This window comes from Sus scrofa, chromosome 9, assembly GCF_000003025.6.
Source record: "Sus scrofa isolate TJ Tabasco breed Duroc chromosome 9, Sscrofa11.1, whole genome shotgun sequence".
NCBI classification, from domain to species: domain Eukaryota; kingdom Metazoa; phylum Chordata; class Mammalia; order Artiodactyla; family Suidae; genus Sus; species Sus scrofa.
In genome coordinates, this window is record NC_010451.4 from 1,493,058 (window position 1) to 1,520,835 (window position 27,778).

Here is a 27,778-nt window from a genome sequence, read left to right on the forward strand (position 1 = left end):
AAGTATAAACATCGGGTTCTGATTGCTGGCCCAGATTCATTCTTAGTGGGGAACTAGTTACAACCATTAACCATTATTGCTGGTCATCTAGTCACCCAGACCAAATTTCAGTCTATGAGATGAATTGCATTTGTTCCTTGTGAGCTAGGATTTCTGCCTCCTGTTAAATGGCTCTTATTATTAGAGACGGGTGGGTTTTTCTGTTTTCTTTTCTTAATTTCAATGAAAACGTTTTACTAGCCTTTTGGACGGCAGTGGGACTTACTTGCTGGGAAGGATGATGTACTTGTGCTGGAACCAGCACATGGCCTCCTCTTTGCTGACTCTGTGGGGCCCAGTGCAGCCTGTCCTGGGATTTTTGTCTGCGATGCTGAAACCTGGCCTACCCAGCACCATGTAGAAGTCTAGGCTGTAGATACTGGTACTTGGGTGACATTTGATTCCCAGATTGATGTGTTCTTGGATCCCCAAACCAAAGTTTCCAGTGTCTGGGAAGTTATTTTTCTTAACTCGCGCTCTTGCACCTGCAGACCTTTCTCAAGTATTTCTTCTCCCTCGGTCCCACGGACTGTGCAGCGGACGGCAACCTTTTCCTTTCTCCTGGTGCCAAGGGATCTGATGGTGTATTTGGCTTTGCAGAACGCAGGGGTCTGGCCTGTGAGCTGCTCCAGCACCTGGCTGCCCAGGTGAGTCTGTCTCCACTCTCCCCCTCAGAGATGTTGAGGCAGAGCCTGTGGATGTGAGGTTCCCTCGTGGGGTTCTCCTTTTCACCTTGATCCTGCGCCATGATGGGAAACAGGAAGAGAATGTTGGTATTTTTTTTTCTTTTTTTTAAAATATATATATATTTTTATTTTCCCACTGTACAGCAAGAGGGTCAGGTTATCCTTACATGTATACATTACAATTACATTTTTCCCCCCACCCTTTGTTCTGTTGCAACATGAGTATCTAGACATAGTTCTCAATGCTATTCAGCAGGATCTCCTTGTAAATCTATTCTAAGTTGTGTCTGATAGGCTGGTACAACCACTATGGAGAACAGTTTGGAGATACCTTAGGAATCTATACATAGAACTTCCATATGACCCCGCAATCCCACTCTTGGGCATAGATCCGGACAAAACTCTACTTAAAAGAGACACGTGCACCCGCATGTTCATTGCAGCACTATTCACAATAGCCAGGACATGGAAACAACCTAAATGTCCATCGACAGATGATTAGATTCGGTATTTTTTTTTTTTCTTATGTAGCTATTCAGAGGATAGTTAGTGAATTCCAAGTTAATTGATTTTCTATGGGTTCTTGTGATATGAGCTGCCAAAGACAGATGGGGCTGCATGATGCTTCTGTGTCTCTCTATCTTAAATCATCAGTCTGCCTCGCTTATCCGCTACTCTTTCAAATGCAATGTCAGTCAGCTACAGAAAGGATAATAGAAATAATGTCATTTGCTGCTAGAAGTGGAGCTACAGACACACAGTTCTTCTCATTTATGAGAAAAAGTGCATGTCAGATTTTTTTATAACACTTTTAACCATCTTCCTGGAAATGGAAACTTAGAGCATTAATCAAGATCCAGCATATTTTTAAAATTGAGCAGATATTGGAAAATAAAGCAACTCAACTCATTTTAATAGTTTTCAGTTACAAAAGTATCCTCTCTAATAGAATGCTATAAAGCTAGAAATCAGTAACAAAAACACAGCTGGAAAACACCCATATATTTGGAAATGAATACATCATTAAGGAACACGTGGTGAAACCAACAAAAAAAATAAATAGAAATCAGAAAACAACTGATACATAAAACTTGGGCTGTGGATATACTAGTTCTTAGAAGGAAATTTATACTAGAAATACTAGGAAAGAAACAGGCTAAAAATAATTGCATTACTTTTCATGGGTAGAAATAAATCATAATATAAAACCCAGGGTTGTAGAATATGAGTTATAAACTTAATAGCAGATATGAATCATAAAAATCAACACATAACACAGAAGACCAAAAATGTCAAATATTTGTTTTTTATAGTAATGTGTTGAACTTCTCATGACAAAGTTTTATTTTCTTTTAATTTTGTCTTTTTGGGGCCACACTTGTGGCCTGTGGAGGTTCCCAGGCCAGGGGTTGAACTGAAGCTGTGGCCACTGGCCTACACACAGCCACAGCAGTGCCAGATCTGAGCCATGTCTGCAACCTACACCACAGCTCACAGCAATGCCAGATCCTTAACCCACCGAGTGAGGCCAGGGATCAAACCTGCAACCTCACTGGTACGAGTCAGATTCATTTCTGCTGAGCCATGATGGGAACTCCTCATGACAACTTTTTAAAAAGAAAGTCCAAATAATCAATATAATGGAGGTAAAGTGGATACCATTACAGATTTGTGGATATTGATAAGATTATAAGAGTAGCTGTGAATCCCAGAGCAATTAGGCAAAAAAAAAAAAAAAAAAAAAAAAGGGCAGAGTTTGTGTCGTGGCGCAGTGGAAATGAATCCGACTAGGAACCAGGAGGTTGCGGGTTCGATCCCTGGCCTTGCTCAGTGGGCTGAGGATCGGCATTGCCATGAGCTCTGGGGTAGGTCACATATACAGCTTGGATCTGGCTTTGCTGTGGCTGCGGTGTAGGCCAGCAGCTACAGCTCTGATTAGACTGCTAGCCTGGAAACCTCCATATGCTGGAAGTGCAGCCCTAAAAATAAATAAATAAGTGAATAAAATAAATAAATAAATAAGAATAAAATACCTAGAATAAATTTAACCAAGGAGGTGAAAGCTCTATGAACTGAAAACTACAAGACACTGATGAAAGAAACTGAAAAAGATACAAATGAGTGGAAAGATAATCCTTGCATGTGGATGGGAAGAATTAATACTGTTAGATGTCCCTATGCACAAAGCAGTGTGCATATTTAATGTGACCCTATCAAAATTCTGATGGCACTTTCCACAGAATTAAAACATATTATCCTAAAATTTGTATGGAACACAAAAGGCCCTGAATAGCTGAAGCTATTTTGAGGAGGAAGAACAAAGCTGGAGGCATCACATTCCCTGATTTCAAACTGTATGACAAAGCTAAAGTAATCAAAACAATACGGTATGGAATAAAGCAGACACAGGGATCAGGAGAAGAGAAGAGAGAGCCCAGAAACAAACCCATTAAATTAAAAATTAATATAGTCAATTAACATGACAAAGGAACTAAGAAAATGCAATGGGGGAAAGGACAGTTTCTTCAATAAATGGTCTTGGGAAAACTAAACAGCCACATGCAAAAGAATAAAACTGGACTATTCTCTTAGACTATACTTAAAAATTAACTCAAAATGGATTAAAAGTAAGACCTGAAACCATAAAACTCCTAAAAGAAAACAAAGGAGTAAGCTATATGACATTGGTCTTAACATTTTTTTTGGATTTGACACCAAAATCAAAGGCAACAAAAGCAAAAAACAAAAACAAAACAAAACAAAAAAACAAAACTGAGACTACGTCAAACTATAAATCTTTTGCACAGAAAATGAAACTGTTAACAAAATGAAAAGGCAACATACTGAATGGGAAAAAATTTGCAAATCATATTTCTGATAAGGGGCTAGTGTCCATATATAAGGAACTCCTACACCTTAATAGCAAAAAAAAAAAAAAAAAAAAAACCCAAACAACTGATTAAAAAATGGACGGATGACCTGCATAGACATTTTTCCAAAGAAGATATACAGGTAGCCAAGATGTACATGAAATGATGTTGAACCTCATTAATCATCAGAGAAATAAAAGTGAAAACCACAATCAGATGCCAAATCATACCTGCTAAAATGCCTGTCATCAAGGAGGCAAGTGATAACAAATGTTGGCAAGGATAAAGAGAAAAAGGAACACAATTTGGGAATACAAATTGGTTTAGCCACTAGGGAAAAGAGTATGACATTTCCTCAAAAATTTAAAATACAATTAACATATGATCCAGAAACTTTATTTCTGGATATTTAACCTAAGAAAATAAAACACTAACTCAACAAGATGTCCGCGTACCCATGTTCACTGTGGTCTTATTTTTAATAGCCAAGACATGGAAAAAAGCTAATGGTCTGTTAACGGATGACGGGATAAAGAAGTTGTGGTAAATATAAACAGTGGAATTATTATTCAGTCACTCAACCAAAAAAAGGAGATTTTGTCATTCGAGACAACATGAATAGACCTCGAGGACATCATGCTAAGAGAAAAGTTAAAGAAATATAAACACTGTATGATCTCACTCTGTGGAATCTAAAATAAACAAATGAAATGCTGAGCTCATAGATACAGAAAACAGACTGGCCAGAGATAAGGGTGGGATGGCAAGATGGCAGTCAAAATGTACAAACTTCCAGTTATAAAGTAAGTCCTGGGGGCGTAAGGTACAGCTTGACGACTATAGTTAGTGGTACTGTATTGCTGATAAAAATCCCTCAGAGAGCGGGCATAGAGGGAACCTAGCTCAGCATGCCAAAGGCTGTATATGGCAAACCCACAGCTAACATCATTCTCAATGGTGAAAAGCTGAAAAAAACTCCCTCTGAGATGAGGAGGAAGACAAGGATGTCTGCTCTCTCTACTACTATTCCCAACATAGTTTTGGAAGTTCTAACCATGGCAATCAGAGAAGAAAAAGAAATAAAAGGAATACAAGTTGGAAAGGAAGAAGTAATCAATCACTATTTGCAGATGACATGACACTATACCTAGAAAATCCTAAAGATGCTACCAGAAAACTGTTAGAGCTCATCCATGAATTTGGCAAAGTCACAGGACACAAAATTAATACACAGAAATTGACTGCATTTCTATATATTAACAATGAAAGACCAGAAAGAGAAATTAGGGGAAAAATCCCACCTGCAATTGTGTCAAAAAGAATAAAATACTTAGGAATAAACCTACCCACAGAGACAAAAGTCCTGTACTCTGAGAACTATAAGACACTGATGAAAGAAATCAAAGAGGACACAAACAGATGGAAAGACATACCATGCTCTTGGATTGGAAGAATCAATATTGTCAAAAAGACTCTACTACCCGAGGCAATCTACAGATTCAATGCAGTCCCTGTCAAAGAGTGAAAGGATAGGTGCCTAAGGTTTCTTCATGTGTGAGTTCAGTGGGTGGGCCATATTTTCTCCTTGGTACTCAAAAATCTGAAACTGGATAGCTAGGAACTAACATGTAAGCCACAGAGGAGCAATTAGACTAACAATTACCCAAAAAAACCTCAAAATGGAGACCTATTTTCATTTCTTTTGCTTGCAACTATACAGCCCTTGATAACTAATATTGCTCTTGAAATTATATTTTAATGTGATGCTCTTGTCTGTCCTCTTATTGTCCTTGCAACAGAAATAACTTTTTCAAAGGTATAAAATTCTGTTGAAGATTCGGCTCCTCTTCTTCATCCATAAGGAATAATAGGCTCAAGAGCTGGCGTATGGACGTAGACAAGATTTTCCTTTGATTTATTCATCTTTATGAACTTTATTACTTACATTTTTTCAAATAGATGAACATTTCTAGGTCCTCGTAGCTTTATCTACTTTCTTCCCAGTCTTTTCTACTTTTTTAGAAAAAGCTGTCTTTAGAAATATGCAGAAGATGGTGACAATGGTACACAAGGTTTTTAAAGAACTCCAACACGACACGGGACCCTATTAGACACCAGCTGAGATGTGACTACAGCACACACTGTATCTTCTCACCTAGACACACAAACAACATAAATGTTTCTATGGATTTGAGCATGTGAATTAATTACAGCATTTCCCCTTTTCTGATAGTGAATTCTGAGTAAATCTTTTTGTAATGTGTTGTAAGAAATATTGAATAGTAAGTGCTTAAAATGAACATATCATCTGTGTTGGAAACTGAGGGTAGAACTTCCAGTTACCTAACTGGAAAGAAATTATGGTAGGATATCTCTTTTCTTGGACTTTTCAGCCAAAGAAAGTGCCCGAACTACACTATAGAAATGTCTTTTGTGCATAGTACCTCCCAATATCACTGCCATTTCTGATGCTACTTAAATGTTGTGTGTAATCCCATTGGAATGATGGCAGTCGATGTGTTAATATTCTTCCTGCTTCTGTTACAAGATTCAGTTTTAGGACTTGATTTTTATATTTAAAAGTAATTTATATTTTCATGTAAGTTAAAGAATACATACATATATCATAAAATAAGAGAAAAGTTAGAAAAGCCCATTGACCACTGGTGCTAGATATCGCCTGTTGTTTTCCCAGGACAAACTGCCACCATGGCCACCCAGTTGAATCCCAAGAGGTAGATTTCCCAAAGTGGTAGTACCATGTTACATCCTGAGCATTCTCGCATGAGGGTTCCAGTTTCTTCACACCCTCACCAACACTTATTGTTGCATGACCCCTGCATTCCTTCCTTAAGAACAGAAGTATTTACTGCAAAATTTCTACCCCCGTATCAGTAGTGTCTGATAGATGTGAAGGGGTCAGACGTTGAAGAAATGCCAAGACAAATGAGGCCAGAATTTCTGGCACACAAAATAATATTACATAAGAAAACTCTTTTGGGTGACTTGCTCTGTGGCCATAGGTAACTGGCACATCACTTTTCTTCAGGTAAAACATGACGTCCCACCCACATTCACTGAGTAATCTAAGCCCCCAAATTTCAGAGATCTCAACTTTTTTTTTTATTTTTAATGTCCCCAACTACTCCATCAGCAAGTTCTTTTTGGTCCTTTACGTAAACTTTGTCTTGAGTAGGTGAATTTCCCTTGAACTACACTGCAACCGCCCTAGCCCAGTGTACCATCACCTCAGATCCTGACGCTTAACCTCATGGGTCCCCCTGCTCCCACTCTCCCCTCTTAGAATAAATTTCCCCTGGTAACCACAGTGATCTTTAAAAACATATTCACACAAAATCCGTACTATTAGAAATTTATTGACTTCCATTCCTTTTGCCTACAACTCGAACGCTTTTCCATGGCTGAGGAAGCTCACCATGACCTAACACTTTTGCAAACCCCCCTCCTGGTTTACCATGGCCTCTTTATTTCTTGAGGTTATCAGAGTCTTTGTACTGGTGGTTTTTGTCTAGCTTTTTTCCACCCTGCCTCTGAAACCAACCTCCATATCAATGGGTTGTTGTCATCTGACAGCTTGCTACTCAAATAGCACCTCCTCCCAGAGGTCTTTTTTGTTACTCTCTCTGAGGAAACACCACCCACACCGTCACAGCTACCACTTCTAGGCTGTATCAACCCAACTGACTTACCTCTTACGTATCACTTACCATGTTCTGTATTTATGGTATTTATGTATTCCCAAGTGTCTCCACTACTAAATTGAAACTGCATGAAAACTGTCTTTCATTTATCTTCATGGCTTACTCTGTGCCTAGAATATAGTAAAGGCTCAAAAAATGAGTGCATGAATGACTAGCTCACATCTATGTGTTATTTAAAGGCCATGATCAAATATTCCTGTTGACTTTGAGGTCATAATGGCAGGAAATTTTCAATGTTTGAGGCCCCTGCCCCACCTTCTCCCTGAATTACTCATAAACATGCCAAAAATATACGTAAGTCTTAACAGATCTAGAAATTATTATTTGTCACATTAATTCCCAATTAGCAAAGCTCAGATATATCTGAAGTAAAAACAGACAGATGATCCATGAACACTTTGACCTCTGAGATATGGGGCAATGTATTCAGAGGGAAACAAGTCTTGTATTCAGGAATTTAGAGATTACAGAACTAAGTTCCAGGAAGTCGTGGGAGTCAGGATGCACCTGGAATTTTTACAGGACAGTAAGAAGTGCTATTTACCATAAATTCAATATTAGATTAACACCTGGAAAGAGGCTCAAAGCAAGTGATAATACTGTCTCTTAGCTCAATGGTATCATTTTCCTGCAAGTGTAAGGTCATATGTTGTTGAGACCACTCATGCTTTAGAACCTGACAAGGTCAAATGGAGCCTGCAAGCCTGAGTAGCCTCATCCTGGAGGACAATTTCATATGATATGATGATGGACTGGGTAATTACTTATGATGGAGTAGGATTCTAGTAATGTGCCAGTATTGCCATGCTTTTACAATCATTTTGCTGTGAGGGGGCCATAGCCACACGCTGGCTGGCGAACTTTTATACAATAGAAATAAATCTCCGGTCTCTGCATCCAGTTCCTGACCCAGGGCTCCTAAACCTTTGATTTCCTGAGTGATGGGGACTCCAGGAGCATCTTTTGTTATAATTGGTTTACAAACCTGGTTCCTGACACAGGGGTCTTGAATCCTTTGGAATTTCATGAGTGATAGCAGTGTGCTTAGCTCTAATGAGGCAACTCTTAGTAGGATCCAGGATAGCTTTAGGTTGGGGTCTGTGCACCAAAAAGACCAAACTGTGATACAAGTGTGTAAATTTACTTCCACCTCCTGTTCTTCAGAGAGGATAGAGGGGCTGGAAACAGACTTAATATTGACCCTGTAGCCTCCACAAAAATCCTAAGCTTTGGATGGAGGGCTTCTGTTTAGGTGAACAGATTCACATATCGGGAGGGCAGTGCTCGCCAATTTTATGGTCATAGAAGTCTGTATGCTGGGGACACTCCCAGACCTGTGCTATTTATCTCTGCATCTGGCTGCTACTTTGTCTTTCATAACATCTTTTGTGATAAACTAGTAAGCTTTTCTGTGAGCCATGCCAGCAAATTATCAAACCGGGAGATGGTTGTGGGAAGCCCTGACTTTGTAGCCACGTTGGACAGAAGTGTGGGTCCCCTGGGGAGCCACTACTTGTAGTTGTGTCTGAAGTGAGGGTAGCCTGTAGGAACTGAGCCTTTAAACCTGTGAAGCCTGACACTACCTCCATGCAGTTAGTGTCCCAGTTGAATTAAAAGAGAGCATCAAGTTGATGTTCAGATATTTAGGATATATTTTCCAATTGGTTGGTACAGGGGCAGAACACCACACATTTTTGTAAATGATGTTGTAAGTGGAGAATAATGGGTTCCATGACCCATTATTTAATCTTTTCTTGTGTATTAAATTATCTTTGTTGCATTTAAGTAATTTTTATATATATTCCACTTAAAATTTGCAGTAATGTTATATATATATTCTATATTTTCATGTAGTATATTATAAATATTTTTTGTTGGTTTTTAAATTGTGTTTTCCATGCTTCACTTCTCTCACTCCATTATGCTGAGACAAGGATTTTTATGATCTAAGTCTTGCTTTTATTTAAATTTTTTTATTATTTTTTAAATTCTTTAAATTTAATGTTATTGGAATATAGTTGATTTGCAATGTCATATTAGTTTCAGGTGTACAGCAAAGTTATACATACAAATTTATCCATTCTTTTTTTCCATATAGGTTATTACAAACTATTGAATAGATTTTCCTGTGCTATACAGTAAGTTCTCATTAATCACCTATTTTATGATACAAAATAACATTTAAAAAACAGAAACAAACTCACAAGTTACAAAACCAATCTTGTGGTTACCATAGTTGAAACCACTGGGGGAAGGGAAGAAGTGGGATGGTGGAAATAACATATACACATTACTGTTAAAAAAAAAAAGTCTTCATGCACCTGCATGTTCATTGCAGCACTATTCACAATAGCCAAGACATGGAAACAACCCAAATGTCCATCAAGAGATGATTGGATTAGGAAGATGTGGTATATATACACGATAGAATACTACTCAGCCATAAAAAACAACAACATAATGCCATTTACAGCAACATGGATGGAACTAGAGACTCTCATACTGAGTGAAATAAGTCAGAAAGAGAAAGACAAATACCATATGATATCACTTATAACTGGAATCTAATATACAGCACAAATGAACGTTTCCACAGAAAAGAAAATCATAGACTTAGAGAATAGACTTGTGGCTCCCCAGGGGGAGAGGGAGGGAGTGGGAGGGATCAGGAGCTTGGGGTTAACAGCTGCAATCTATTGCTCTTGGAATGGATTTACAATGAGATCCTGCTCTGTAGCATTGAGAGCTATGTGTAGATACCTACATCACAACACGACAATTGGAGGAAAAATATGTATACATGTATGTGTAACTTAGTCCCCATGCTGTACAGTGGAAAATAAAAAAAAAATGTCTTGCTTTTAGAACAATTGCCTCAGTATTTTGGATGAATTAGGAGTTCCTGAACTCCATAAAAATCTCTCCTCACAGTTCCAGTCTATGGTGATGACATAAAAAAGGGTATATTATTATGCAAGAAATACATTTAGCATAATATTTGACAACATTTATAATTTTTTATGGGTATTTTTTATAAATCTAGATATGGAACTATGGTTGTGTTAACACATTTATAATGCTTAGAATTAAAAGATATACTTATTTATTTATTTTTATTACTCAAATGAATTTATCACATCTGTAGTTGTATAATGATCAAACAATCTGATTTCACAGGATTTCCATCCCACAGCCAAGCACATCCCCTACCCCCCCAAACTGTCTCCTCTGGAGACCATAAGTTTTTCAATGTCTGTGAGTCAGCATCTGTTCTGCAAAGAAGTTCAGTCTGTCCTTTTTTCAGATTCAACATGTCAGTGAATGCATTTGCTATTGGTGTCTCATTGTATGGCTGACTTCACTTCGCATGATAGTTTCTAGGTCCATCCATGTTGCAAAAAATGCTGGTATTTCGTTCTTTTTAATGGCTGAGTAATATTCCATTGTGTATATTGACCACATCTTATTGAGCCACTCCTCTGTCGATGGACATTTAGGTTGTTCCATGTCTTGGCTATTGCAAAGAGTGCTGCAATGAACATTGGAGTACATGTGTCTTTGTGAGTTGTGGTTTTCTCTGGATAGATGCCCAGGAGTGGGATTATTGCTGGATCAAATAGGAGTTCTATGTTGAGTTTTCTGAGGCATCTCCATACTGCTTTCCACAGTGGTTGCACCATTTAACAGTTCCACCAACAGTGTACTAGTGTTCCTTTTTCTCCACACCCTCTCTAGCACTTATTGTTTGTAGACTTTCGGATGATGGCCCTTCTGGCTGGTGTCAGGTGGTACCTCCTAGTGGTTTTGATTTGCATTTCTCTAATAATGAGTGATGTTGACCATCTTTTCTTGGCCATCTGTATGTCTTCTTTGGAGAACTGTCTGTTTAGATCTTCTGCCCATTTTTGGATGGGGTTGTTTGTTTTTTTGGTATGGAGTTGCAGAAGGTGTTTATAAATTTCAGAGATGAATCCCTTGTCAGTTGATTCACTTGCAAAGATTTCTCCCATTCTGTGGGTTGCCTTTTTGTGTTGTTTGGGGTTTCCTTTGCTGTGCAGAAACTTTGAAGTTTGAGTAGGTCCCATTTGTTTATTTTTGTTTTTGTTGTCAATACCCTGATAAGTGGATCTGAGAAGATGTTGCTGTTGTTTATGTCAGAGAGTGTTTGGCCTATGTTTTCCTCTAAGAGTTTATAGTGTCTGGTCTTATATATAGGTCTTTAATCCTTTTGGAGTTTATTTTTGTGTATGGTGTTAGGGAGTGTTCTAATTTCATTCTTTTTCATGTGGCTGTCCAGTTTTCTGAGCACCACTTATTGAACAAGCTGTCCTTTCTCCATTGTATATTCTTGTCTCCTTTGTCATAGATGAGTGGCTGTAGGTATGTGGGTTTAATTCTGGGCTTTCTATCCTGTTCCACTGATCTAGATTTCTGTTTTTGTGCCAGTACCATGCGGTTTTGATGACTGTTGCTTTGTAGTATAGTCTGAGTCAGGAGCCTGATTCCTCCAGCTCCATTTTTCTTTTTCAGGATGTCTTTGGCTATTGTGGGTCTTTTGTGCTTCCAAACAAACTTTAAAATATTTTGTTCAAGTTCTGTGAAAAATGTCCTTGGTAATTTGATAGGGATTGCATTGAATCTGTTGATTGCCTTAGGTAGCATAGTCATTTTGATAATATTAACTCTTCCAATCCACGAGTATGGTATATCTTTCCATCTATTTGTGTCATCTTTGATTTCTTTCATCAGTGGCTTGTAGTTTTTAGAGTATAGGTCTTTTGTTTCTTTAGGTAGGTTTACTCCTGGGTATTTTATTCTTTTGGATTCGATGGTAAATGGGATTACGTCCCTAATTTTCTTTTCTGCTCTTTCATTGTTAGTATATAGAAATGCCATTGATTTCTGTCTCTTGATTTTGCACCCTGCGACTTTGCCAAATTCATGGATGAGCTCTAACAGTTTTCTGGTAGTCTTTAGGATTCTCTAGGTATAGCATCATGTCATCTGCAAATAGGGGTAGTTTTACTTCTTCCTTTCCAATTTGGATTCCTTTTATTTCTTTTACTTCTCTGATTGCTGTGGCTAGGACTTCCAAAACTATGTTGAAGAGTAGTGGCGAGAGTGGACATCCTTGTCTTGTTCCTGATCTCAGTGGAATTCTTTCAGCTTTTCACCATTGAGAATGATGTTCACTGTGGGTTTGTCATATATGGCCTTTATGATGTTGAGGTAGTTCCCGTTATGCCCACTTTCTGAAGGGTTTTTATCAGAAATAAAATGAGGAGTTCCTGTCATTGCTCAGTAGAAACAAATGTGACTAGAAACCATGAGGTCACAAGTTCGATCCTTGGCCTCACTCAGTGGGTTAAGGCTCTGGCCTTGCTGGGAACTGTGATGTAGGTTGCAGACATGGCTCATATCTGGGGTGGCTGTGGTGGTGGTTAGGCTGGCAGCTGCAGCTCTGATTCAACCCCTGGCCTGGGAATCTCCATATGCTGCCAGTTCAGCCCTAAAATTAAAAAAAAAAAGTATAGTTGATTTATAGTTTTGCCAATTCCTGCTATACAGCAAAGTGATCCAGTTTTATATATATATATAAACACACACACATACATATATATACACATATACACATACACACATACACATTCCCTTTCTTCCTAGAGAAGTTCCTTTAGTATTTGTTGTAAAGCTGGTTTAGTGTTGCTGAATTCTCTTAGCTTTTTCTTCTCTGTGAAGCTTTTGATGTCTCTTTCACATCTGAATGAGAGTCTTTCTGGGTAAAGAAATCTTGGTTGGAGGTTTTTTCCTTTCATCATGTTAAGTATATCATGCCACTCCCTTCTGGCCTGCAGAGTTTCTTCTGAAAAATCTGCAATAACCTTATTGGGTTTCCCATGTATGTTATTTGTTTCTTTTCCCTAGCTGCTTTCAATATTTTCTCTTTGTCTTTAATTTTGGTCACTTTGATTAATATGTGTCTCAGGGTATTCCTTCTTGGGTTTATTTGATATGGTACTTGTTGCATTTTCTGGATTTGAGTGAGTGGTTCCTTTCTGACATTAGGGAAGTTTTTGGCTATTATTGCTTGGAATATTTTTTCTGTCCCTTCTCTCTCTCTTCTCCTTCTGGCACCCCTATAATATAGATGTTTGTCCGTTTAACATTGTCCCAGAGTTCTCTGAGACTCTCTTCATTTGTTTTCAATCTTTTTCTCTTTTCTGTTCTGCATCTGTAATTTCCACTAATCTGTCTGCCATCTTTATTTGTTCTTCTGCCTCCTGTTTTCTGCTGTTAGCTGCTTCTAGTGAATTTTTTATTTCAGTTATTGTATAGACACCAGAAGTAAGAGAGGCTACAGCTCTATTATCTGTAAAAAGGCCACCACATCAAAAACCTATAAAAATGAAAAGACAGAGAACTTGTCTGATTGCTGTGGCTAGGACTTCTAAAACTATGAGGAGAAAGAAAAACCCCAGAAATCAGCTAACTGATCAGGAGATTCTCAGCCTCCAGGCAAAAGACTTTAGACTGTTGATGCAGAAGATGATGCAAGACATTGGAAATAAACTGAAGACAAAGATGGATAATTTACAGGAAACACTGAGCAAAGAGATACAAGATATAAAACTTAAACAAGAAAAGATGCAAAATACAATAACTGAAGATACACTTTTTAATCCCTACAAATAAGGAAGATGACATTTCACCAAAAAGGAGTATTTTTTTTAACATGTGTTTAAATTTGGATATAATTTTAGGCAATTCATGTGATTGTGGTATCCATACCTGATTTCCTGTAGATGGAAATCAATCCAGTTTTCCCATTCTCATCCTTGTTTTGGATGCTTCACAACCCAGACTGATTCAAAGAACAGCTTAGGCTTGCTTCCCCTGCTCAAAACCCCTGTAGTGCGGTAATGGTGCTGAAGTCACTGGACTGATTGTGTGTTACAGTGTAGATCAAGTGCTTGGATTCAGAGCACTTGAGGCCACAGCCCTCCAGAATCTCTCTAAGATTGGTGGTTTCCTCTGTCAATTGAAGTAAATGAAAATACCGGCATCATTAATTTGCTGTGAAAACTAAAAGAAGAGGCATAGTGGTTTGGACCCAGATTTCTGGATTCAGACCTTGGTCCCACAACTTCCTAGCTGCATGATTTTGGATATCTACATGTCTCTGTGACCCCAGGTGATTCATTTGTAAAGTAGAAATAATAGTACTACTTCACAGGGTTTTTGTGAGAAATGAACCTGTTAATATAACAAAGTGCTTAGCATGGGATCTGGAACATAGTAAGCATAAAGTATTATTTGCTAAAGTAAACAGTCCTAGGCACCTGCAAATGTTAATATAATGGTGAAAATTATTACTATCTTTATTACTGATTTGAAAGTATCTCCCGATTGGTTTACAAGTGTATAAAAGCAATGATTAGAAATATTCTGACTTCAATTCAAGCAATCCATGAGGCAGCATTTGTTGTCTTAAGTGTGATAATGGTAAAAAGAAAAACCAAAACCAAAAGACTTTATAGGATATGTGAAAGGCTAAAAATGGAACCTAATAATATATCCTAACAGTGGCCTTCCTCAGGGCCTCCTTTACATCTCTGTTCCGGAGGCTGTAGATGAGGGGGTTCAGCATGGGGACCACCACCGTGTAGAACACAGACACCACCTTGTTCTGGCCAGTGGAGTAGCTGGACTTGGGCATCACGTAAATGAAGGTGATGGTTCCATAGTACAGAGTGACCGCAGTGAGGTGGGAGGTGCAGGTGGAGAAGGCCTTGTGTCTTCCTTCAGTGGAGGGCATCTTCAGGACGGTGATGAGGATGCAGATGTAAGAGAGACCTATGACAATCACTGTGACCACGATGATGGACCCAGAGGAGATGGAAGGGATAATTTCAAGAACAGAGACATCTGAGCAGGAAAGTTTCACCAAAGGGGAGAAATCACAGAAAAAGTGGTCTATCTGATCTGGTCCACAGAAAGACAGACTCAACAAGCAACTAGCAAATGTCCAAGCATTCACACACCCACCCAGATAGGAAGCCCCCAGTAAGAGGACACAGACTCTTGGGGACATGTGGGTGGAGTAGAGCAGGGGCAAGCTGATGGCCACATAGCGGTCATAGGCCATGGCGGCCAATAGGAAGCACTCAGCTGTCCCGAACAGGACCACAGAACAGAGCTGGGCCTCACAGCCAGCAGTGGTGATGGCCACTCCTTGTCTACAGAATCCTGTAAGCATCACAGGTGTGACTGATGTGGAGTACCCCATGTCTACAAAAGCCAAATGCCTGAGAAGAGGTACATGGGCGTGTGAAGCTGGGCACAGCTTCTTATCAAAGCAATGATGCTGCTATTGCCTACTAAGGTGACAACATAGATGCCTAGAAATATCACAAAGCAGATGACACCAAGCACAGGATCCTCCGTGAGCCCCAAAAGGATGAACTCTGTCACACTGCTGTGGTTTCCAGCTCCATCTCTCCTGGGAATTAGTCCTGTTGAGGAAAATGGGAATGTTTATTTATATTTTCATTCTACACTTTCCCAGTTTTCTTTGCTTATTCTGCAGACTCATTCGCAGTAATTTCTTCTTCTGCCCAGCCTGTAAACATGTTACAGTAGGTGATTTTTTTTCTATGTATGTGTCTTTCCTTTTTCCTTAAAAGAAGAATGGTTCACCCTCTCTCTCCTTGACCTCTATTATATTGTTTTCACCCTGTAATATTTATTTTAAAACACCTGTCCAAACTTGACTTCTAGGCCAATCTCTCTCCCAAGGTCCATGTTTATTGTTTCCCTTTTACTCTTGGGTTTCCAGGTGGAAATCCCACAGATAGCTCAGATTCAGCCTCTCATACCAAACCATCCTTTCCTTGGACCACTCTGCCTATGTGCTGTGTCTGTGGGGTGACACCAAATCCACCCCAACACTCATGTCTGAAACATGGGAGTGATCCTAGCCTTCCTCCCATTGTACCACATCCAATAAAATCCTATTGATACTACCTACAGTTTACCTCCCAATTTTATTTATTCATCTCTATTGCTAGTGCCCTACTTTGGTTGAGATCCTGGTCATTTTTCCTCTTTATTTTCTTTATCTGTTTGTCTCCCTCCCTTCATTCTTGTGTCCTTATCACTCACATCCACCAAACTGATCTCTTGCCAAAGCAAAGAGCTGGTGATGCCCAAGGATTCTTTATTTCTTTCAGCACTTTCTCCAGCCTGCAGGATGAACCCCAACCTCTGGAGCACAGCACAGTGTACACATTCTGAGGTCCCTCCTGCGTGTGACTCTTTGCTTGTCGCTTGGGTATTCCCATCCTACCCCTGCACTGACCCAGCCTTCCCGAGCCATTTAGAGTCCACACCCTGCACTCTGCTCTTTCTGGCCCCAGCCTCCCACCATCACCACCCTAGGTGACCTCCACTCATCCTTTACGTTAATTTCTCTCCAAAGCCTGCTCTGCCTTCTGGGTTAATCACATAACTTTCCTTTGTGTTGACATTATGCTTTGACGATGTCTAGATTGCCATTGTCCACATTGGGCAATGGTTTCTGATGTTTTATGCAAGATCACTTTTCATTTTTCCCAAATTATATATATTCTCCTTAACAATGGTGTGTTTTATTCCTTTACCACAAATAACTAGTGCTTGGGGATGAATGTGCTGAAAAAACTAGTTAAATGAGTAAATGTATGATTAGTGCAATGAATATTCTGTGGGGAACGAGGTGAATATAATTAGGTCTCCTGTCCAGAAAAACCAGATTGTGTAAGAAGACACTGACTATATCATTACTGTATAGAAGGTCTGTCAGAGCAGTAGCAGTAAAATGACGGCTTGTGCTGTTTCTAAATGAAAGTCCTATCATCATGTTTCTGAAAAATCACTTGAAAATTCAAAAGAAACATCCCTCTCTAATCTGACAACTACCATACAAGTCAACATAAATTTGGTGATTTATTTCGGGAATTTTAAAATTGGTGTGTATCGTAACTTTTATAACATTGCAGATAAAATTTAATGCTGCTATTTTTAATGTGCATTTCAATATAAAATTTTTTAGCACATAACAATTCCTTACCAACATAGTTTTTGAGATCTGCCTGCTAATGCATGGAGTGACCAGATCTTAATTTAATCACCCACTAATTTTGGGGCATAAGACTATTTACAGCTTTTAACCATTGGAACTGTTGTAATCCCACAAATTATATAAAACACAAGGAGTATAACATTACAAACTGTGGCACATTCCTAGGTATTTTTAAGGAATAATACAAAAGAAGCCTATTCTGTGCTGTAAGTTACAAGTATCCACAAATATCATTGTTTGCAATAATGAAAATACTAAACTGAAGTTCTAAATTATGTTCATTGTTTGGTTGAGCTCTTGGTTCCAGTTTCATTAAAGTATTAATACTTTCCCCATATTTGGCTATTTTGTTGCAACAAATGCAAAGTTCCTCTGTTATGAAGCAGGCTTGAGAAAGGTTAATGATAAATATTAAGGGAAGACACAAAAATTACTATCATCCAATGCAATAGTTTCAGGGCATACTAAAATTTCAGCAAAAATTACAAAACAAAGTTATATTGATCAGAATGAGAAAATAGAAGTATCAAAATAATTTTAAAATGTTTGTTTCAAAAATTATAAAGTGAAAAAAGTTAAATTATTTTTTTCGTGATTTGAAAATTCCATTTACGCACACTTTTTCTTTCCACTAATTTCAGGTAAATCTCAATCCCTGTAGGTAAATTCTAGATTTACAAATACATTTTTACAAATGTATTTACTTTTAATTTTTTGTGCATAATTAAAAGTGAGACATCTAAAAATCAACTTTAACAATTATTATAATCCATTTTGATTTATTTTAACTTCAAGGCATATGTAAATGTATTGATATATTATCATGTAATATGTTACATTTTGTAATTTACATTTTCACTTAGTATTATCAATAAACTATTTCTCAATTGCCTTAATAATCTTCATAACTGAAATGCTAGATAGAATATATATCCATCTTCCTGGTACGGTAATCGTGGAGCTTCATAATACATCCCTAATTAGGTTTAAAACATATCTCCCTATATAAACTTCCTTCAGCTTGTGCTTTTAAGATTCATGTAACATGGCATTAACATTTCCTACTTAGTGTTATTGGTTCTAATTTTCATAGAAGACAATTTTCTGCTAACAGCATTATCTCAATTCTTAAAATTTAAACATTTAATATAAGCGGTAAATATAAGTTCAAATGACTTCGAAATGTCTTAATTTCTTAAGAAGCTAAAAACTTTCTTAATTCAGAATAAGAAAACATTTAGTATTTCCAGTGGTGGGGCTTAGTTTTTTGACAGAATGAACTGAGAGGCATAACGAACAAAAAGCTGAGGACCCACAGCCAATTAAAGGATGGCCTCTGATTAATCTTCATCAAGTTCATTGAGTGACAGGCATGCTTGTTGCCATGGATGCTAGCAAACTCACTCTATTATAAAAAAAAATCTGTTTTTAAGTTACTGCTTGATCCTCCATGACTTCAGTGGCCCAAAGCATCTCCTTTCTACATCAAAACACTGAAATATTTGATTACAGCCAGCACACACCTACTGCCTTCCCTTTTCCAAAAGTAAGCCCCCATGGATCCTTTGGCCATTCCACCTGTGACCTGCTTTTCAGATCCCACACCATTCTCCTTGTCAGCGTCTGAACAGGCTCAGGTCTGAGGAATGGGGCCAAGTGCTGAGCAGCATATGAGCTCTTTGCCCTCTGACCCACGCAGAGTTCAGTGGGGCCAACCCTGCCTTCACTGTGGGCTTCAGACTGTGCTCACAGCATCATGGAGTCTAGAGACAGAAGATGCAGATCCTGGGCCTCCCAGGGGTCAGTATTTTAATTGACACCTGACCCTTCAATCTCTCTCACTCCCAGTTCTTTCCAATTGTAAAATGGGAATAATTGTCCTTGTAATGCAGCATTGTTGTGAGATTAAGAGAAATGATATCTACAAAATACTCAGAGGTGTTTACTCATACACATCAGAGCTAAGAAACATTTTAATAAAGTATTTTTCTTGAATATAAAGTGCTGAAAGATTTTCAATTATTGGAAATTTTTTGAGATGCATAATAGAATTTTTCTTTCAATATATGCCAGGAGCTTTTTCAAGTATCCAAAAGACGCCAGGGAGTACCGTGTCTGATGCCGTCTCAGTTCTGGGGTCTGGTGTTCATGGTCACTGCACAATATGACACCTGCTTCTGGTCCCTCCCTTCCTCTCCACTGGTTACCCTGGTTCTTTCTAGTGCATTGCATCACGACATCCCATTCCTGCCTCCCCACCTGGCACAGGGGTTCTAACTCTCCCCCAGCCTTTCCTTCAGGGGGTGGGTCCCTTTTGATGACAACAGGGGACACGGGGCTCTGTGCCTCATCCAAACTGAACACCAGGCATTGCTTTCTGATTTCCTGTTCATGGCTGTGGCTACACAAGCTTTGCTGTGATGTTGGCTGCTGAGACTGTCCACCTTCCCTGGGGTCACCTGGGCAGCCTGGTTTCGGGGCCCAGAGGACCTTTCTGTGGTGCAAACCTTGCTGAGGCCGCAGTTCCACAGGGGTCAAGAACGAAAGTTGTTGAGAGAGTTTGGTTTCCTTTTAATTTCTCAATGAAGCCGTCAGATTTTAAATTATTTAAAGAAGATCCATGACAACTGGACTCACCTTTCAGAGCCAGAGCTGCTGATGTGGATTCTGAAGAGCTCTTAATAGAGCAGATGTTTCCCACTATGTTTACAAGTAGTTGTGCACTGAACCTCTGGGAGTGTGAAATGCTGACTGTCGCCCTTCCTCCAGGAGCCCAGTTACAGACCTTCAGGCAGGGCGAGGGTGGGTGTCTCTGTGTGTGGTGGGAGGGAAGGAAGGCTCTCATAGAACAGGGCAATCCCCTGGGCTTTTGTTGCTTCCCCTGTGAGAAGAGGATTCCTGAGTTTGTTCCACAGAAACGGCTTGTAGACTTGTGGCTCATTAAAGTGGCTTCAGTGGACGGTCCAGTTTCTAACAAAAGGTGTATTTGCAAAGATCCTTAGGGACACTTTGTCGAGAGACTTGGAGAAAGTGTTCTTGGACTAGAAAGTTGTCTGGAGTTTGGGACCAGCGTCAGTGTTGTCTGTGCTCTGATTTTACCTGTGTAAACAAAGAGTTCCTTTCACTGCAGACATCAGGTAGTGGGGAAAGCCATGGAGTAGCAGGAGTCAGGAAGCAGACACGAAACCCAGTCCCCTGTCACTCAAAGGGTGTCCCAGGATGGGTGCTGGTTCTCAAAGTGTTTGTCATCAGTCTGGTATGCAGCAAAGACGGAAATTGGAGGGAGCTCTTAAGCACTGTTACAGAATTTTGAGAATGTCGGTTGGCTTCAATAATTTAAAAATTGTATTTATGCTTTTGCATTTGAGTTTTCCTTATTTAACCTTTTCTGTAATTCTAGTTTTATTATCTTTCTAAAAAGTATCGATCCACTGGGCTTGGAAAAAAGTGATCCTTTGTTTAAATAGTTTGAGGAAACTAAGCGTGGCCTTTCTGTTCAGGAAATCTAGGTTCAGTTTTAGGTGTTTGAGTTCAGGAAAATTGTTTAATATTTTTGAGAGTCAATTTCATGATCTGTAAATTAGGGTTCATAATCCTATCTATAGGCTGGTCATGAGATTTAAGTGGGGTAGCATATAATTACCTGGAAAAGGTATCTGGAGTTAGTGATGTGTTTCAAACGTGAGACAAATAGGAGAAAGTGCCTGGATGTGTCGTCTCTGATCAACACTCACCAGACGCATTCATCCGAGTTGGAAGGAGCCCTGTCACCTTCTGCAAAATATTCTATTTCCTCCTCAGTCCCCAATCCTTCACTTTTGATGTTCATGACATTCCAGCTACGGCCCCTGCTGTCTGCCCCATTGAGCTCCCTGCTATTCCTCATGCCCTGAGGACTTGCGCTCCTGCATCCCACATCGTCTCTCCATCTCTACCTTTGTCACCAGCAAGGACAACCTCTAACCATTTGAGTATCTCCACGGACAATTTAACCTCTAGTTTCTTTCTTTTTTTACTTTGACTCAAATGTATTTTATTTATCTACACTCAGGAAAGCTTCTATCATATTCATTATCTTAAATCTCACTAATTTTTTTTGTCCCACAATTTTATATATATATATGTAAAAGCTCAGTGTTAAAGTTTGATTAGCAAACAGTCCACCAGAAACACACCTATAGTCCAACATACTCGAGTTTATTGGGTCAGTGTAGTAAGGGAGGGCTCTCCAAAGACCATCACACACCTCTCAGCATTGGAGAGAAGATGCATGGCTTTTGTTATTATTATTATATTATTATTATTATTATTATTGACCACACTTGGGGCCTTAAAACCTATGCTACAGCTGCTGCTAGATCTTCAACCCTCTGCACCCGAGTAGGAACTCTCATGCTTTTTGAAAGGACTGCATTCTTACTGAAGGCTGCTGAGTAGGAGTTAGGGGTTGTGGGTTTAGTTATGGAATGGTTGCTGTTCCTGTGGTGAGACTGTGGGAGTGGTTTATCCGAAACTGAATGCTGTCGTGAAATAATGGTAATTTAGCAATCGAGTATCTCCTGCTGTAGATAAGAATATATTTTAGGCTTGAGTACGTTGTTGATAAGAAAGCAGTAGTTATTGAAAAATTAGATCACTGTGGCATTTTTACATGGAAATGTAGCACAAACTTGGAAGAAACAACATTTTCTACTAACTTTGATTCTAGGTTACTCTGTGTTCATTTTTCCAGCCTGAACAATGACAGGGATGTTTTTCAGTCTCAAAAAATATGTTCTTCTGGAAAATATTTATTTCTCATTATTTATCTAATGTAATGATATAAAATTTTATACTATCTATCTTTAACCATCTTAATACCTACAGAATGTACAGTTATGCCCCATTTTGTGTGTCTTATTTGGATAATTGCTATTTTACCTTTTTAGTGATTATTACTCCTATTGTTTCATTTTGTTTTGTTTTACTTTTACTAATCCTTTCAGTGTAGTTACGCATTTCTTTCTTTATGGGAGAAATTTTCTATTTAATTTATGTTTCTTTTTTATTTTAGATGATTTTTATTTTTTCCATTCTAGCTGGTTTACAAATGTTCTGTCAATTTTCTACTGCACAGCAGGGTGACCCAGTCACATATACATACATACATTCTTCTTCTCACATTATCCTCCATCATGCTCCATCCTAAGTGACTAGATAGAGTTCCCAGGGCTACACAGCAGGATCTCATTGCTTATCCATTCCAGAGGAAATAGTTTGCATCTGTTGACTCCCAGCTCCCAGTCCATTCCTTTTCAAGCTTCTTGAGATTAAAACTTATGCTTTTGTTTCCAGCCTTTCCTTGAGGTTGGCTTCCAACCTATTACCTTGATGAGTTCCAGTCTTTTTTGTCAGTGTTTGTTCAACAGTTAGTTGTGATTTTGTGTTTATGTGAGAGGAAGTGAGTTCAAGTCCTTCTACTCTGCCATCTTCTCTCTGACCCCTTTCCAAAGCTGGAAGGACTGGAAATTTTCATGGGACCCGGTGCTCAGGTAGGGATTCCCAAACAGTAATTGATGAGTTGCTGGAGGCTCAGTGTGGAAAACCCTTTTCTACCATTTCCTTTGTGCTTCATTATTTTAACTCGTTTATAGGGTGCCGGGTGCAGAGTTCTTGCCCCTGGTACTTAGACCAGAATTCTCACTATGAGATGGCTGCTCCTGACACCTCAGCTGAGCCAGCCTTGTGACAAGAATTGTGCACATACTGATTCAACATGGCAGCAGGCCATTTTCCAACCTACTGTCTTGAGTTTGGGCTCTATATATCCTTTTTTCTGTGCCAGCTACTTTGAATGATGTTCTGGAGATTGTGGAGGATATGTTATAGAAAGTCTGGATGGTCTTATAGCATTCTCAAACATAGTCACTGCATGAATATACCACCGTTTCTTCACCTGTTCATTCAATAATGGACCTTTAGGCATTTCCTAGTTTTTGGCAATTGTGAATAAAGCTTCTGTGAATATCTCCATGCAAGTCTTTGTGTGGATATGTTTTTATTTCTCTTGGACAAAAATCTTAGGATTGTAATCACCTGGTGTATGGTTAGCATTTGTTTCCTAAAACGTGCAAAATTGTTTTTCAAATGGCTGCACCATTTTGCATTCCAACCAGTATTTTATTCAGTTCTGTTTGCTTTGTGTCCTTTCTAGCACTTGGTATTGTCAGTTAAAAAAAAAAAACAAAACAACTCTTCTGGAGTTCCTGTCATGGCTCAGTGCAAGCAAATCTAACTAGTATCCATGAGGACACATTTTGATCCCTGACTTTGCTCAGTGGGTCTGAGCATTGCTGTGAACTGTGGTGTAGGTCACAGACACAGTTTAGATCCTGTGTTGCTGTGGCTATGATTTGACCCCTAACCTGGGAACCTCCATATGCTGCAGGTGTGGTCCTAAAAAGCAAAAAAAAAAAAAAAAAAAAAAAAGTCTTCTAGTATGTGCGTAACATTAACTCCTTTAATTTGTACTTCTCTATTGACCAATTGTGTTCAGAATCAATTTCAAGTTCTTTGCTCTATGCATCTGTTGATTGTCACTTAGTTTGTTTTCACTCTTGGGTATTGTGGAGAAATGCTGCTATAAATGTGGGAGTGTATATTTATCTTCAAATTCCTCTTTTAATTTTCCTTGTTTATATGTCCAAAAGCAGACTTTCTGAATCATATAGAGTTCTACGAGTAATTTTTTGAGGGACCTCTATACTGGTTTTTCATGGTGTGTTTTTTTTTAATATCAATTTCCATTTCAACCAGTGGTGCACAAAGATTTCCTTATTTCCACATTCTTGCCAGCAGTTGTTACCTCTTCTCTTCCTGACAGCTATTCCAAAAGGTTTGAGATAATAACTCAGTGTGGCTTTGATTTGCATTTCCCCAGTGATTATCAGTGTGTATATTTTTGTGTTCCTGTTGGTCATTTAAATGTCTTGTTTTCTTTTTAAATTCTACTTTAAAAATTTAAATAAAGGCACAAAGGAATGTTTCCACAGAAAAGACACTCATGGACTTGGAGAACAGCCTTGTGGTTGCCAAGAGGGAGGGGGAGAGAGGGGGCTGGACTGGGAGTTTGGGGTTAATAGCTGCAAACTATTGCATTTGGAATGGATCAGCAGTGAGATCCTGCTGTGTAGCACAGGGAACTATATCTAGTCACTTGTGATGAACATGATGGAGGATAATGTGTGAAAAAGAAGATGTACATATGTATGACTGGATCACTTTGCTTTACAGTAGTTTAATTTTTAATTGAAGTGTAGCTCATTTATAATATGATACTAGTTTTAGATGTGCAATATAGTGATTCAGTGTTTATAAATCGAATTCCATTTACAGTTCTAATTAAAATATTTGCTGTATTCCCTATGCTGTAGAATATATATTTGTATCTTATTTATTTTATACATAGTAGTTGGTGCCCCTTGCTCCCCTACTGCTTTGTTGCCTCTCCCCCTCCCAGCTCCCCACTATACATGGTTGTTCTCTATATCTGAGTCTGTTGCTGTTTTGTTATATACATTTATGTGTTTTATTTTTAGATTCTACATATAAGCAATAACACACAGTATTTGTCTTCCCTACCTGACTTATTTCTTTTTTTTTTTTTTTATTTTCCCACTGTACAGCAAGGGGGTCAGGTTATCCTTAGATGTATACATTGCAATTACAGTTTTTTCCCCCACCCTTTCTTCTGTTGCAACATGAGTATCTAGACATAGTTCTCAATGCTATTCAGCGGGATCTCCTTGTAATCTATTCTAGGTTGTGTCTGATAAGCCCAAGCTCCGATCCCTCCCACTCCCTCCCCCTCCCATCAGGCAACCACAAGTTTCTTCTCCAAGTCCATGATTTTCTTTTCTGAGGAGATGTTCATTTGTGCTGGATATTAGATTCCAGTTATAAGTGATATCATATGGTATTTGCCTTTGTCTTTCTGGCTCATTTCACTCAGTATGAGATTCTCTAGTTCCATCCATGTTGCTACAAATGGCATTATGTCATCCTTTTTTATGGCTGAGTAGTATTCCATTGTGTATATATACCACCTTTTCTGAATCCAATCCTCTGTCGATGGACATTTGGGTTGTTTCCATGTCCTGGCTATTGTGAATAGGGCTGCAATGAACATGCGGGTGCATGTGTCTCTTTTAAGTAGAGCTTTGTCCGGATAGATGCCCAAGAGTGGGATTGCAGGGTCATATGGAAGTTCTATGTATAGATTTCTAAGGTATCTCCAGACTGTTCTCCATAGTGGCTGTACCAGTTGACATTCCCACCAGCAGTGCAGGAGGGTTCCCTTTTCTCCACAGCCCCTCCAGCACTTGTTATTTGTGGATTTATTAATGATGGCCATTCTGACTGGTGTGAGGTGGTATCTCATGGTAGTTTTGATTTGCATTTCTGTTATAATCAGCGATGTTGAGCATGTTTTCATGTGTTTCTGGCCATCTGTATATCTTCTTTGGAGAAATGTCTATTCAGGTCTTTTGCCCATTTTTCCATTGATTGATTGGTTTTTTTGCTGTTGAGTTGTATAAGTTGCTTATATATTCTAGAGATTAAGCCCTTGTCAGTTGCATCATTTGAAACGATTTTCTCCCATTCTGTAAGTTGTCTTTTTGTTTTCTTTTGGGTTTCCTTTGCTGTGCCAAAGCTTTTCAGTTTGATGAGGTCCCATGGGTTTATTTTTGCTCTAATTTCTATTGCTTTTAGAGACTGACCTGAGAAAATATTCATGAGGTTGATGTCAGAGAGTGTTTTGCCTATGTTTTCTTCTAGGAGTTTGATGGTGTCCTGTCATATATTTAAGTCTTTCAGCCATTTGGAGTTTATTTTTGTGCATGGTGTGAGGGTGTGTTCTAGTTTCATTGCTTTGCATGCAGCTGTCCAGTTTTCCCATCAATGCTTGCTGAATAGACTTTCCTTTTCCCATTTTATGTTCTTGCCTCCCTTGTCAAAGATTAATTGACCATAGGTGTCAGGGTTTATTTCTGGATTCCCTCTTCTGTTCCATTGGTCTGTCTGTCTGTTTTGGTACCAGTACCACACTGTTTTGATGACTGTGGCTTTGTAGTATTTCTTGAAGTCTGGGAGAGTTATGCCTCCTGCTTGGTTTTTGTTTCTCAGGATTGCTTTGGTGATTCTGGGTCTTTTGTTGTTCCATATAAATGTTTGGATTGTTTGTTCTAGTTCTGTGAAAAATGTCCTGGGGAATTTGATAGGGATTGCATTGAATCTGTAGATTGCTTTGGGTAGTATGGCCATTTTCACAATATTGATTTTTCCAATCCAGGAACATGGAATATCTTTCCATTTCTTTACATCTTCTTTGATTTCTTTGACTAAAGTCTTATAGTTCTCGGCATATAGGTCCTTTACTCTTTGGTCAGGTGTATTCCGAGGTATTTGATTTTGTGAGGTACAATTTTAAAAGGTATCGTATTTTTGTATTCCTTTTCTAATGTTTCATTGCTGGTATACAGAAATGCAACTGACTTCTGAATGTTAATCTTATATCCTGCCACTTTGCTGAATTTATTAATCAGTTCAAGGAGTTTTGGGGTTGAGTCCTTAGGGTTTTCTAGGTATAGTATCATGTCATCTGCATACAGTGACAGTTTGATCTCTTCTCTTCCTATATGGATGCCTTTTATTTCTTTTGTTTGTCTAATTGCTATGGCTAGGACTTCCAAAACTATGTTGAAGAGCAGTGGTGAGAGTGGGCATCCCTGTCTTGTTCCAGATTTGAGTGAGAAGGCTTTCAGTTTTTCCCCATTGAGGATTATATTTGCTGTGGGTTTATCCTAAATGGCTTTGATTATATTCGGGAATGTTCCCTCTATACCCACTTTGGCGAGGGTCTTGATCATGAATGGATGTTGAACTTTGTCAAATGCTTTTTCTGCGTCTATTGAGAGGATCATATGATTTTTGACCTTTTTTTTGTTAATGTGGTGTATGATGCTGATTGATTTGCGTATATTGAACCATCCTTGTGCACCTGGGATGAACCCAACCTGGTCATGGTGTATAATTTTTTTGGTATGTTGTTGGATTTGGTTGGCTCAGATTTTGTTGAGAATTTTTGCATCTATATTCATCAATGATATTGGCCGATAGTTTTCTTTTTTGGTGGTATCTCTGTCTGGTTTTGGAATGAGGGTGATGGTGGCCTCATAGAATGTCTTTGGGAGTATTCCTTCTTCTTCAACCTTTTGAAAGAGTTTAAGGAGGATGGGCACCAATTCCTCTTTATATGTTTGATAAAATTCACCTGTGAAGCCATCTGGTCCTGGACTTTTA

At 38.7% G+C, this 27,778-nt stretch overlaps 3 pseudogenes; 1 reads left to right on the plus strand and 2 right to left on the minus strand.

Annotated features, from left to right (window-relative positions):
- The window catches only part of LOC110255358, a 218,355-nt pseudogene that overhangs the window by 17,832 nt on the left and 172,745 nt on the right, over nucleotides 1-27,778 (plus strand).
- On the minus strand, nucleotides 262-787 carry LOC100521911 (annotated as a pseudogene).
- LOC100523388 lies at nucleotides 14,846-15,837 on the minus strand (annotated as a pseudogene).